This window comes from Bombus flavifrons, chromosome 8 (assembly GCF_040668555.2).
Source record: "Bombus flavifrons isolate JBK064 chromosome 8, iyBomFlav1_principal, whole genome shotgun sequence".
Classification (NCBI taxonomy): Eukaryota; Metazoa; Arthropoda; class Insecta; order Hymenoptera; family Apidae; genus Bombus; species Bombus flavifrons.
Genome location: NC_138449.1, coordinates 3,796,680 through 3,810,088, shown reverse-complemented (window position 1 = coordinate 3,810,088; position 13,409 = coordinate 3,796,680). Strand labels below are relative to the sequence as shown.

At 41.9% G+C, this 13,409-nt stretch overlaps 1 protein-coding gene across 6 annotated transcripts in view; it reads left to right on the top strand.

Annotated features, from left to right (window-relative positions):
- The window catches only part of LOC138182791 (protein eva-1), a 334,209-nt gene that overhangs the window by 99,861 nt on the left and 220,939 nt on the right, over positions 1 to 13,409 (top strand). The window contains exon 1 of one of the 6 annotated variants that reach the window (XM_069119012.1): positions 11,986 to 12,047. The exons of 4 other annotated variants lie outside the window; for them this stretch is intronic. The gene's annotated coding sequence lies outside the window, so the exon portion shown is untranslated. Of the gene's footprint in view, positions 1 to 11,985; positions 12,048 to 12,887; positions 13,139 to 13,409 lie in introns of those variants that run through there. One more of the 6 variants, XM_069119010.1, reaches the window with a different exon arrangement.

Genomic DNA, 13,409 nt, shown 5'->3' with positions numbered 1-13,409 from the left:
ACTGTTCTTCGTTCTTCCTCGCTGAGTCTGTAGGGACTTCTTTGTACGGTGATGTTGGGATCAATTAATCGAATCTCTAACTGGCCCGTATTTACGCGAGTACGCGGGAAGCCCGTAATAAATGACTCTTTAAAACTTTGGAGAATAGAAATCAATCGGCTCTTATCATTACCACATACTTCGGTGTCTACTTTATTAAAGTCAATCCCATTTTCGACGGTTTTATGGCAAGCATTGACTGTCTTCGTTTTGCGGATATCGAGGCCGTTGGGCGTAATAATTACATCGAATCCTTGGCTTACTATCTCGCGACCAATCATGATATCGTACTTTAAATGACTATCGTCAAGGACGTGGAAAGCTATCTCCAATGTAAAATCGCTAATACGTACGACGGACAAAATCTGGGACGTACTTTTAACGCAGGTATTTCCGATTCCTTGCATTACTATTACATCTGTCGTTCTCTTACCGGAAAATTTCGAGGCTACAGATTCTTTAACTAATGAGCACTCGGCTCCGGAATCGAAGTAAAACGGAAACGACTCACCCAGATGGCTCAAACTACCAACTGGCGGCTTCATCACACAGACGTCGACTCGGGGTTTGTTCTTGGGGCTGGATTTTCCGTCTTGTTGTTGCGGACAGTTTGGTGCGATATGGCCCTCCGCCTTACACTTGAAGCAAACCACCTGGGGCGATGTTGCCGGTCGTCTTCCTTCCGGGCGTTGCGTATTTCCTCGCTGTTCTCTCTGCATCCTACGGCGGCACTCCGCTATTCTGTGTCCTTGTTTACCACAGTAGAGGCACTTCATGTGGTGGGCCGACAGCTTGCGTCTTTTGGCTTCGGGTTCCGCCGGTGGATTTCTTGACGAAGATGTCGGTTCCTCCTCGTAACAGAAGGGTCTCATCTCGTTTCGAAATTGGTCCTCCGTCTTGACGTCGCTCGTGAGAGCCAGTCGTTTAAAACGTTGGTCACGCATGCTTGCCAGGAAGAGAATGATGGCGATAAGCATTTCATCCTTCGTAGAATGTCGCCACCTCGTCTTCAGGAGGGAATAAAGACGGCAGTAATAAGCCCCTAGAGATTCGTCCTCTCCCTGTGGTTCCTTGGATACTTTCATTAACGACGAGGACGTTGTCTCTTGGCCACCGAAATGCGCAAGGAATCGTTCCTTAACGGTAGACCAGGTTATCTCTTCGTCTATCATCGTTTGCGTCAGCCAATGTGCCGCGGAACCTTCTAAAGCTTCACTTAAGGCAGAGTATAACGCACTGTCTCGTAGAGGGTTGTCCTTCACAAGCCGACTAACGGCCAAGCACCACGCGGCTGGATCGGCGCCTGCTACTTCGGGGTTAAAGCGTGGTAACGCCAATTTTCCGGGTTTCACACTCGGTTCAGGCTCCCTCGGTTTTTGCGCTAGCGTCTGAATTAAATCGCGCATAAGGGCCATCTGTTCTTGTATCATTTTAAGCGGTTCTGATCCCACTTCTGATGTCGGAGTGGCGTTGGGGTCAGGATTGTGGGTGTTTGGTGAGTCTTCATTGAAATTATCCATCGTTGCGATATAGTAAAGACACAGTTTATTAGCACAGGCGCGGATGATACAAGTTTAACAATCGACTGTGGTGATTAGGCACCCGCGATACTAGTAACAATGGTCTCGGGTTCGATAACGAATCCGCGGTCAACGGGATGACGAATGAACGTGCTCACGAAGTCTAAGTCTGAACAATAATTCGTAAAGACGTTACTACTTTAGTCGATGAGGTCTCGTGCAAGAATGCCTTTTTCGTCCCGGTGATGCCACAGAGGAAAACTATCTCGGGGTGTGTCTAAGGGCCCGAGATCATCGGATTCGTCGAGGATAGTCCTCGTTCAGAGGGTAAGGGAAATTGGCGTTGCTGCCAATTGGTCAATTTCCATACCGGTGATTAGAAAAGGTGCTAATTGCCCTCGAGAGAAAGTGGCCACGGAACAGAGACCGTTAGAATGTTTACGGTCATGTCTTACCAGGGATACTTCTTTTAATGGTGGTTATAAAATACCTTTGTTAGACAAAGCGTTCATCCCTTGACCGCGGGTACGTTGGCGACCGACGGTCGCCTCGAGCCCAAGCTCACTATTACTAATCCCGGACGATTACAGTTAGGTTGGATAATTACAATTGTTTAATTTCAGCTATAGTAAACTCCAGGTTAAAATGATGCGGGATTCCCCAGCATTCCAGAGGCTCCTGTCTTCTTTCCTCTCCGACACGGCCAGCCTGACTATCACACGTCCTCGTGTGTAGCTAAAATATTGTATTTTTCCATTAGACTCGACGTAGCTGATGTTATTTACCATTCACTTAAATGTTCCAAATGGGTCAAAGGTCCATTTCGGCAACGAGATTCTGTTCAGGGGTTTGACAAGCAAGGAGATGAAAGAGAACTAGAATTAGTGGCGTTTATATTCAAAGTGCTAGTTGCATTCCGTGAGTTATCAGTCAGACCGTAACGACACGACAGATCATTTTCGATTCCGTACACGGGTGAGTCTCAGATTGTTGGATCATGTTACTACGTTGGGCGTATTACGAAGGCGCAGAGTGTCCCACTGGACGTATTACAAAGGCGCGGAATGTCCCACTGGACGTATTACAAAGGCGCGGAATGTCCCACTGGACGTATTACAAAGGCGCAGAGTGTCCCACTGGACGTATTACAAAGGCGCGGAATGTCCCACTGGACGTATTACAAAGGCACAGAATGTCCCACTGGACGTATTACGAAAGCGCAGAATGTCCCACTGGACATATTACGAAAGCTCAGAGTGTCCCACTGGACATATTACGAAAGCGCAGAGCACCACACTGGATGCACAGCCACAACGTGGTATTAGTGATCCTCTGAGGTCCGTGAACTTGCATCGTTATTATCACCGTCGTTGTCATCATCGTAGACGTCTAACTCAGCGGGAACGCTGCTGTCTGGCATCTTCCTCAGTCTGTCATGTCTGTCCTTATATGATCTTTTGCCGTCCAAGGTTTCTAAGGTGTACCTATCTCCCTCCAAAATCTCTGCTATCCTAAATGGACCCCTGAATTTCGGATCGAGCTTCGTTTGGTTTCTTTCCTCGTTTTTACGTAACACAAACTCACCAAGGTTAAACCTAACTATCTTGGCTTTCGTTTCGTCGAACCTGTCTTTATCATAGCTAGCGCAAGTCTCCATGTTCTGTATCGCCTGTTGTCTCACACTGGAGATGTCTACTTCCTTTTCCTCGACACTATCAGACAACGTTAAACCGTAGGGCCTTGCTGCCTTGCCAATTAATAACTCCAGAGGACTTGACTTAGTTACACGATTGGTGGTGCAATTCAAGGCTAACTGTATCTCGCCAATCGCGTCTTGCCACGTTCGCCCGGTCGTTTCTACCGTCGAAAACATATTTTTTAAGGTGCTCATAGTACGCTCTACCTGTCCATTGGCCCTACTAGCACCGGTTGCTATTAGGTGGAGTTTAATGTGCCTATCTTGACAGAAACTTTGGAAATCTTTACCCGTAAAGCATCTCCCCTGGTCCGCTATTACCCGGCAGGGGTTACCGAATAAAAATATAGCGGACTTAAGCGCTTTAATGGTATTTAGGGAGTCTATCTTACGGGTATGGTGCAAATATACGAACTTGGTGAAGGCGTCGACCAGCACAACGACATATTCCTTCGAGTCGCTTTTACCGCTTAGTTTGCCCGTGATATCCATGTGAACCGTGTGCCAAGGTATGCTGGTCTTAGGTATGGGATGTAGTTCGGCTTGTATTTTGCCGGAACTGGCCTTTGAAACTCGACAAGCATGACAGTTCTCAACGAATTTGCGAACGTATTTCGCCATTCCTTCGAACCAGTAATACTCGTATAGTTTCTCGAGCGTTTTATCCCATCCTAAGTGCATGATTGACTGGTGTACATGGCTGATCACGGACCACCTAAAGCCTCTTGGGACAATGGGCAAGCAGAGAGTTCTGCCCCTTCTTTGTATTTTACGGTACAGGGTGCCGGATCGTAGTTCGTAGGTGTTCGCGATGTCTTCCGCAAGCTCGTCGTTCCGCAACTTATCAACAATTTCGGTGATTTGGGGGTCGCGACGTTGTTCCGCTAAGAGCCAATCGTCGGAGATTTCGGCCAGATTGATTTCTTTTTCGGCGATTTTGTCGATCTTACGGTGATCCGAGTCTACGGGGTTCCGCGAAAAGAAGTCGGCGTGAGCCATTCGTTTGCCTTCCCGATACATAATGTCGAAGGTGAAAGTTTGCAGGTAGGCCCACCATCTGTAAACCCTGTCACTTAAATGTACCTTATTACTGGATGCCTTCAGGGAATTGCAATCAGTGACAACGAGGAATTCTCGTCCGTGTAGGTAATGACGGAAATGTTTGACGGCGTTTACGACCGCCAACGTCTCCAGTTCATAGGAATGGTATCTGGATTCCGCGGGGCTAGTCTTTTTACTGTAATATTCTATTACTCTATTTTGACCTTCGACCTTATGCATCAAAATGGCCCCATATCCTTCAGAACTAGCGTCGGTATGTAGTTCTATCGGGTAGTTGGGGTCGAATATCATTAACACCGGCGCGTCGGTCAGAACGGAAATTATCTGTTGTCTTATCTTTTCGTGCCTGTCCGTCCAAGTTATGTGCTTGTTACTAGAAGTGAGTGCGTACAAGGGTTTCATCACTTGTGAAAATTTAGGGATAAATTTTCGGAAATAAGAGGCCAAACCTATGAACTGCCTAAGCTGTGTGACGGTCGACGGCGCAGGTAAAGAATTCAAAGCTTGTATTTTTCCCGGGTTTGGACGAACTTCTCCGTTACGAATTACATATCCCAAATAAAGTACCGACGTCTTCAGAAAAGAACATTTAGCGAAATTGAAAGAAAATCCGGCGTTTACGAGAGTGTTTAGTACAGTGTGCAACCTTTCTAGAGCTTGGTCTATTGAGTCGGCGATTATTAGAACGTCGTCCAAATAAACAACGACATACGAATAAGCGAGGTCGCCTAAGGCCTTGAAAATGGCTCTCTGGAAAACGGCTGGTGCATTTTTCAATCCGAACGGCATGGTTAGGTACTCGTACTGTCCGTCGGGTGTAACGAACGCCGTATACTCCGTCGAATTAGGATGAATAGGAATCTGATGAAACCCGCTGGCCATGTCTAAGCTAATGAAGTATCTCGCCTTTTGCAATCTCGCGATCTGATCCGCGATGAGGGGTAGGGGATACCGATCCGCGACCGTGTTTTTGTTTAGCGCTCGAAAATCTACACACAGTCTATCTGAGCCGTCCTTTTTCTTCACGAGTATCATGGGGCTCGCGAACGGCGAACTACTGGGCCTTATGATTTTTGCCTCGACTAACTCGCTGATTCTCTCTCGCACTGTTCTTCGTTCTTCCTCGCTGAGTCTGTAGGGACTTCTTTGTACGGTGATGTTGGGATCAATTAATCGAATCTCTAACTGGCCCGTATTTACGCGAGTACGCGGGAAGCCCGTAATAAATGACTCTTTAAAACTTTGGAGAATAGAAATCAATCGGCTCTTATCATTACCACATACTTCGGTGTCTACTTTATTAAAGTCAATCCCATTTTCGACGGTTTTATGGCAAGCATTGACTGTCTTCGTTTTGCGGATATCGAGGCCGTTGGGCGTAATAATTACATCGAATCCTTGGCTTACTATCTCGCGACCAATCATGATATCGTACTTTAAATGACTATCGTCAAGGACGTGGAAAGCTATCTCCAATGTAAAATCGCTAATACGTACGACGGACAAAATCTGGGACGTACTTTTAACGCAGGTATTTCCGATTCCTTGCATTACTATTACATCTGTCGTTCTCTTACCGGAAAATTTCGAGGCTACAGATTCTTTAACTAATGAGCACTCGGCTCCGGAATCGAAGTAAAACGGGAACGACTCACCCAGATGGCTCAAACTACCAACTGGCGGCTTCATCACACAGACGTCGACTCGGGGTTTGTTCTTGGGGCTGGATTTTCCGTCTTGTTGTTGCGGACAGTTTGGTGCGATATGGCCCTCCGCCTTACACTTGAAGCAAACCACCTGGGGCGATGTTGCCGGTCGTCTTCCTTCCGGGCGTTGCGTATTTCCTCGCTGTTCTCTCTGCATCCTACGGCGGCACTCCGCTATTCTGTGTCCTTGTTTACCACAGTAGAGGCACTTCACGTGGTGGGCCGACAGCTTGCGTCTTTTGGCTTCGGGTTCCGCCGGTGGATTTCTTGACGAAGATGTCGGTTCCTCCTCGTAACAGAAGGGTCTCATCTCGTTTCGAAATTGGTCCTCCGTCTTGACGTCGCTCGTGAGAGCCAGTCGTTTAAAACGTTGGTCACGCATGCTTGCCAGGAAGAGAATGATGGCGATAAGCATTTCATCCTTCGTAGAATGTCGCCACCTTGTCTTCAGGAGGGAATAAAGACGGCAGTAATAAGCCCCTAGAGATTCGTCCTCTCCCTGTGGTTCCTTGGATACTTTCATTAACGACGAGGACGTTGTCTCTTGGCCACCGAAATGCGCAAGGAATCGTTCCTTAACAGTAGACCAGGTTATCTCTTCGTCTATCATCGTTTGCGTCAGCCAATGTGCCGCGGAACCTTCTAAAGCTTCACTTAAGGCAGAGTATAACGCACTGTCTCGTAGAGGGTTGTCCTTCACAAGCCGACTAACGGCCAAGCACCACGCGGCTGGATCGGCGCCTGCTACTTCGGGGTTAAAGCGTGGTAACGCCAATTTTCCGGGTTTCACACTCGGTTCAGGCTCCCTCGGTTTTTGCGCTAGCGTCTGAATTAAATCGCGCATAAGGGCCATCTGTTCTTGTATCATTTTAAGCGGTTCTGATCCCACTTCTGATGTCGGAGTGGCGTTGGGGTCAGGATTGTGGGTGTTTGGTGAGTCTTCATTGAAATTATCCATCGTTGCGATATAGTAAAGACACAGTTTATTAGCACAGGCGCGGATGATACAAGTTTAACAATCGACTGTGGTGATTAGGCACCCGCGATACTAGTAACAATGGTCTCGGGTTCGATAACGAATCCGCGGTCAACGGGATGACGAATGAACGTGCTCACGAAGTCTAAGTCTGAACAATAATTCGTAAAGACGTTACTACTTTAGTCGATGAGGTCTCGTGCAAGAATGCCTTTTTCGTCCCGGTGATGCCACAGAGGAAAACTATCTCGGGGTGTGTCTAAGGGCCCGAGATCATCGGATTCGTCGAGGATAGTCCTCGTTCAGAGGGTAAGGGAAATTGGCGTTGCTGCCAATTGGTCAATTTCCATACCGGTGATTAGAAAAGGTGCTAATTGCCCTCGAGAGAAAGTGGCCACGGAACAGAGACCGTTAGAATGTTTACGGTCATGTCTTACCAGGGATACTTCTTTTAATGGTGGTTATAAAATTCCTTTGTTAGACAAAGCGTTCATCCCTTGACCGCGGGTACGTTGGCGACCGACGGTCGCCTCGAGCCCAAGCTCACTATTACTAATCCCGGACGATTACAGTTAGGTTGGATAATTACAATTGTTTAATTTCAGCTATAGTAAACTCCAGGTTAAAATGATGCGGGATTCCCCAGCATTCCAGAGGCTCCTGTCTTCTTTCCTCTCCGACACGGCCAGCCTGACTATCACACGTCCTCGTGTGTAGCTAAAATATTGTATTTTTCCATTAGACTCGACGTAGCTGATGTTATTTACCATTCACTTAAATGTTCCAAATGGGTCAAAGGTCCATTTCGGCAACGAGATTCTGTTCAGGGGTTTGACAAGCAAGGAGATGAAAGAGAACTAGAATTAGTGGCGTTTATATTCAAAGTGCTAGTTGCATTCCGTGAGTTATCAGTCAGACCGTAACGACATATATAATACCTGCAATAAATGCAATAAAATACATGAACGCAGTGGTGAAAAAGAATTAACTCGAGATCGTGACAAAGGCTCTTACACGTCAACATTCGTTCGATCCTATTCCTCCACTCTATATCTTTTTTGTTTTTGCCCGTCGTACGCGATGTTTTCCTCATTAGTTACCAACAATGGAGTCAGGCTTTCATGAATATTTACATAATCAAACGAGAGCGAGCAAGTCAGTTTGCAACAATACATCGGTTATATTTGAGTTTGATCGTCTCCCGTGAATTATGTTGCCATTGTTGGCTGGATGTTCGCGTTTATTTCTTGACACTGAAAGGAAAACGGAGCAGTGGTTTGATGCTTCACGATCGATGATGTTCGCAATGAACATGGAAGACTTATCGATGATCATCGTAGGCAATCGTACATACGTTTTCATTAAAACGAAAATAGAGAAAAGAAATCCACCTGTAATTGCACTGCTTTATGTAATCGAGGGAGGCTCGTAGATCGTTTATTAATCAACGTTTTTCTATTTATTAATCAACGAAATTGATAATTCGTTTCTTGGAATTAAATAAAATTCATAATAATAAGTGCGTAAATTTTGTGGTGCAAAATGATAATAATTTTAGAATAAAATATGTTTCTATTTATCAAGTTGTTCTTCTGTTTTTAATTAATTGATTTCTAACTGATTAATTAAGGAAGAGAATTGCTACTCTGTTTATTGGAACTCAGTAAAGTTTATGATGAATCAGTTTCATGCTTGTTGCGTAACAAAGTTATAAAGTATTGATACTTATAGGTATTCTGTACTCATATTGCTCTTGTAACTTATCCTGCGAACATTCAAATGCATATAATCAAATTTTCGCAAAAATTTACTAATAGTTCTAAAAATTCCGTTCACGTCTGAATTTAAAAATTTCATGAAAATCTAAAATCATGATAAGAATATAAAATAAAGAAGTAAAACTAAAATAAAATTTACAAATAAACAAAATCTGCAACTACAACAGAGGTTGCAAGAATTCGAATTGAAATTATTCGAAATTATTCATAGATTATTCGAATTGAAATATCTCATCTTAGTTTATCGTAATTTCATTCGCCGACTATTTAAAAAATGAAAACATTGTATTTCGCGTGAACTATTTATCTATATATCTAGAAGCGTATTTGCATCATGAGTATATGGAATAATCGTTCAATTCTTAATCGACTTGTTAGTCGATCGATACGACCGAAGTTTCGTATTCTGGCATTCGGAACGGGGCAAAGACTTCCGCGGCAAGATTCTCGATGGATACGTAGAGCTTACTGGTTTCAAGTTTCCAAGGAAAACTCCGGCTGGAATGCAACTAACACATTTGCATCTCACCGCATCGGAAACTTAGGAGCGACCAGGCCACAACTTGACCAAAACTCAGCCAGCTACATCGAAGTAGTTTCGACTGAGATCTTGTAAGGATTAAGTCAGTGGCAGCCGATGTCAATCGGTGCCTGTTACTTTAGTGTTACTGTTTGTGTGCCAGAGCTTTTGTCACGTCGAATTTTCGCGGGAACAAAGACATGTTTCCGGTTACAAAGATCTTTTGATTTGCATATTATTGAAAATTTTTAAAATTATATAAAGTAACAAGCAAACATTTTTTTGTATAAATCATACATTGCTCGATTGTTATTGCTCGATATTGCTTTACTGAGAAAAACATATTTTTATTCAAAGAAAACCAATTGTTATCCTTTTGTAAACACGATAAAATCGTTTCCACAAAAGTTATAGAATTTCAATTTCTTCGATATCGGAGATTACGTTGTTTTACACGATCGTATTTAACAAACATTGTTGAATGCGTTGAATGAAATTCTAATAAAAACCGAAATATGTGCACCTACATATATTTACAAGCAATATCCAGAATGAGTTTCTCCCGCCATATTTTTCAGTTCTAACTATATAATGTACAGTATGATATCTGTCCCGTATGAAATTGTTCGAACAATTTGCAAAAATATGTAACTTTCATCAAAATGTACACATTAATGCCAGTTAATCACTACAAGTGTAATTGTTATAAGTATAATTATTACAAATACTTATTACATATGTATAATAAATGATATTTAAACCACGATATATTTTCATAAGTTCCAGAAACTTTCTTACAATATCCGACCTCTCTAATAATTTCAATAAATTGAATTAAGAATTAATATTTTCATGTAATATTATAGCAATGAGAAATTATCAGCTAAAAGTGGGTAAAATAATATTGGGGTTTTCAATAGCGATTTACAGAGGCACGAAGTGGAATTATTTAGACGAATCAATATATTTACACAATAATGAAATCTAGGAATATCTCAGGAAGCTGGAAGGAAGGAGGGCTGAAACGAACATTTAACGTAGCATGCGGCTCTCGAGGTCTGGCAATTTTTATTTTGCACGATTTTCCGGCAACGTACCAGCGACCGGTTTTATTCGAATTTGCCGTGATCAATCTCCAGGCACGCGCAAATTTTCGATTTCGCGTTCGAAAATTGCAGCCATTCATTTCGCGATACGCGTCGACGCTAATAAACGAAAACGTTGAAAAAAGTCCGGGACGAACAATAGCTGGGAAATGAGGGGATGCGGCCGACGGGCGCGGCCTGTTCGGCGTACAGCCGAATATTCGATTCGTTTGTACGGTTGCTTTCGTTACCGGCGACAGTTTGTAAATAAATTACTGCATTCGAATTGCACTGTACACTGTCAATTCTGTAAATCTGACAGTATTAGATAATTTGAGAAATCTTTTAGAAAATTAGAGAACTTCTTCATAATTTTTCATTGTAAAATTTTGTAATATTCGTTAATATTCTTCTCTTTCAGTATCAGCTTTTCTTGTAATTGACTTGTGTATCTTCAGAAATTTTGTAGGTTTCCAGCGAAATTTCGTGTTTGAAGATTTGGATGATTGAGAAGTGACATTTTTAAAGTTCTACCATCTTTTTTTCCTTACAGTAATTTCCTTCCAGTTGTAATCGTAAAATTAAAGCGGATTCTATTTATCCGAGGAAAATTAGAATCACTGAGAAAGAATTCGTTGAACCGTGGTTGTTAGTACGTACACATAAATTCGAGGATTTATTAAACGTGGGAGAGGAGTGTCAGTTTTACAACGACTTCGTAAAATTCAAAGTCAATCGGCAGGTAGTAAAAGAGACCTGTGATCTAGATACGCGACATAGAATTTTTCATTTCGTACTTGGATAGTTTTATCGATGGGATTTAAAGAATCGTTTGATTACTCTTTACAAATTGTTAGAACGGGACGAACTTTAACATTGAATTCCTAAAAAGATTTATACTTCCTTTACTCGTAGACTAACAAATAAAAAGATACTACAACTAGAGTTGGTGAAATTGACTTTTAATAGGCTCAAATATAAACCTTTCTGATAACTTCTTCGACCGTGAGAGAATGAAAAGAAAATTATCACGAATGAACGCATCACGTCCTTTCTCGTTCCCAGAGATCTTCGTCTATCGTGAAGCAGAAGTTCGTTCGTCAGAAAGTGATTTCCAGAAGGCGGAACGAATTTCCTTAGGATCAGGACGCGTTTCGTAGCTGATCTCACGAGGATTCTTACGTTGGAACTTTCGCCTCGAATGTGACGAGGCAACGAAACCTCCAATTTTACTACTCGTTCTCCTTTTTGAATTCGTTACCCACATTCCCTGAAAGACTTGCCATCCACGAGATCCACGAAGATTCCAAACCTATAAATATACCTTCTCGTTACGGCCATTTTTGTAACTGACTCTGAATAAACAATACAATTAAGTGGTTCATTTTTCAAACACTTTTTTTACCTCGTTTTCATTACGGCCATGTCTATTTATTCTTTAAAAACAATACTGTCAAATTTCGAAGAATTTCGTCATAAACTCTTATAATAATTTAATTGGTATTTAAATGTAACTGGAAGACTTAAAATAATTTATTCGTTTTTTTAATTGGAAAATATTTGTTAATAATATGTTGTATTTTCTGTTTCAGGTAAGAGGCTCTGATTATTATTCATGGATGCAATATTCATATAAAGTGCGTTATCGGAGCAAGCCTTAACACTGTATGTAAAAACTTTATTGATCATGTTATATTTTTTAGTCAATTGATATTTTCTGTGACATGATGCTTGAAAGCTTCAATAAAAATTGAAAATCGAATCGAGAAAGGAAAGAGGGTAATGAGTAAGTTATATTGAAATAAATAATATGAAAATAATTTGTCATTAAAATATCCAATGCTTGCGAAATTTATTAATCACCTAGATCGAGATAAAAAACTTGTGTTTTCAAATAGAATTTTCAACAGTTCCAACCTAATATATTTATTTTAATACCAATTACACAGTGGTTAAGAATAAAGAATAAGTGCATTCCTGATATGAGAAACAATATTTTGTTAATAAAACGTCTAAATTTCCTGGACTCTTTGAGAAATTCCAATAAACAATCAAAATAAATCGCTAAACGCACAATGAGATTAATGAAGCAGTTTTAATTAATCATAAAAAACAACAGTCACCTTAACAATCACCAAAATTCATTATCGGCGGACACGTGCCCCAATTAACATGATTGCAATCGCTAATTGCTGAAACTTTTCTAATCCATCCGACGTCTCAACCGAATCCACTAACCAGCAGAAGGAAACCATCAATCACGTCCCTATCCTTGTCGTCTAAAAATTTTCGAAGCAGCGTGGTATAGGAGTTTCGCGTGCACGAATGATCCATGAATCGACAATAGCGTGCACATATTATTAGCGCCGCTTGGCCGTACCAAATATAAAGTCGGGGCATGGCGGTGAAACGGAATTCCGGCCTTCGTAGTCATTCGCGAAAACACCATCAGTGCCTTCTCGGCATTTCGCGCGGCACGATCGTCGCACATAAGAGCTTCTCCCCTCTTTACTTCGCGGGAGAACTCTAGAGAACTCGCGTCGAAATTGGCGGGAAAATTCCATCCATTCGCGAAAATGTGAGCAATCCCGTATAATCGATTCCTAGGAAAAGCGTTGATTGTTGGAAATTGTGAAACGTTAATTGTTATTGCGTAATTCGTGAATATTGAAAGTGTAGTTAGAGTTATGGATGAAGCGTGATATTTTGATTGAAATTTATGGTTATTGGGGACACTGAAGAATTACGGAAAAATTGTAAGTTGACTAATGTACTTTTGGAAACTTAGATCCTATGTCTCTTTTTAATTTCGTTCCTGTGAATACTCTATTCCATAATTTTGCAATTTCGTAATATTTTTTATTAAGAGTTAAGGATATCCTTTGAGAAAAGAGTCAGGTATAGACGATGTGTTTGTAAAATGCGAGCTATTCGGATAAAATCGTCGTATTTCAGGAATCAGGAATCAAAATCACTTGTATCGCTTGCTGAATTTTTCTCGAGCTTTCTTAGCTGTCCAGTTCCTAA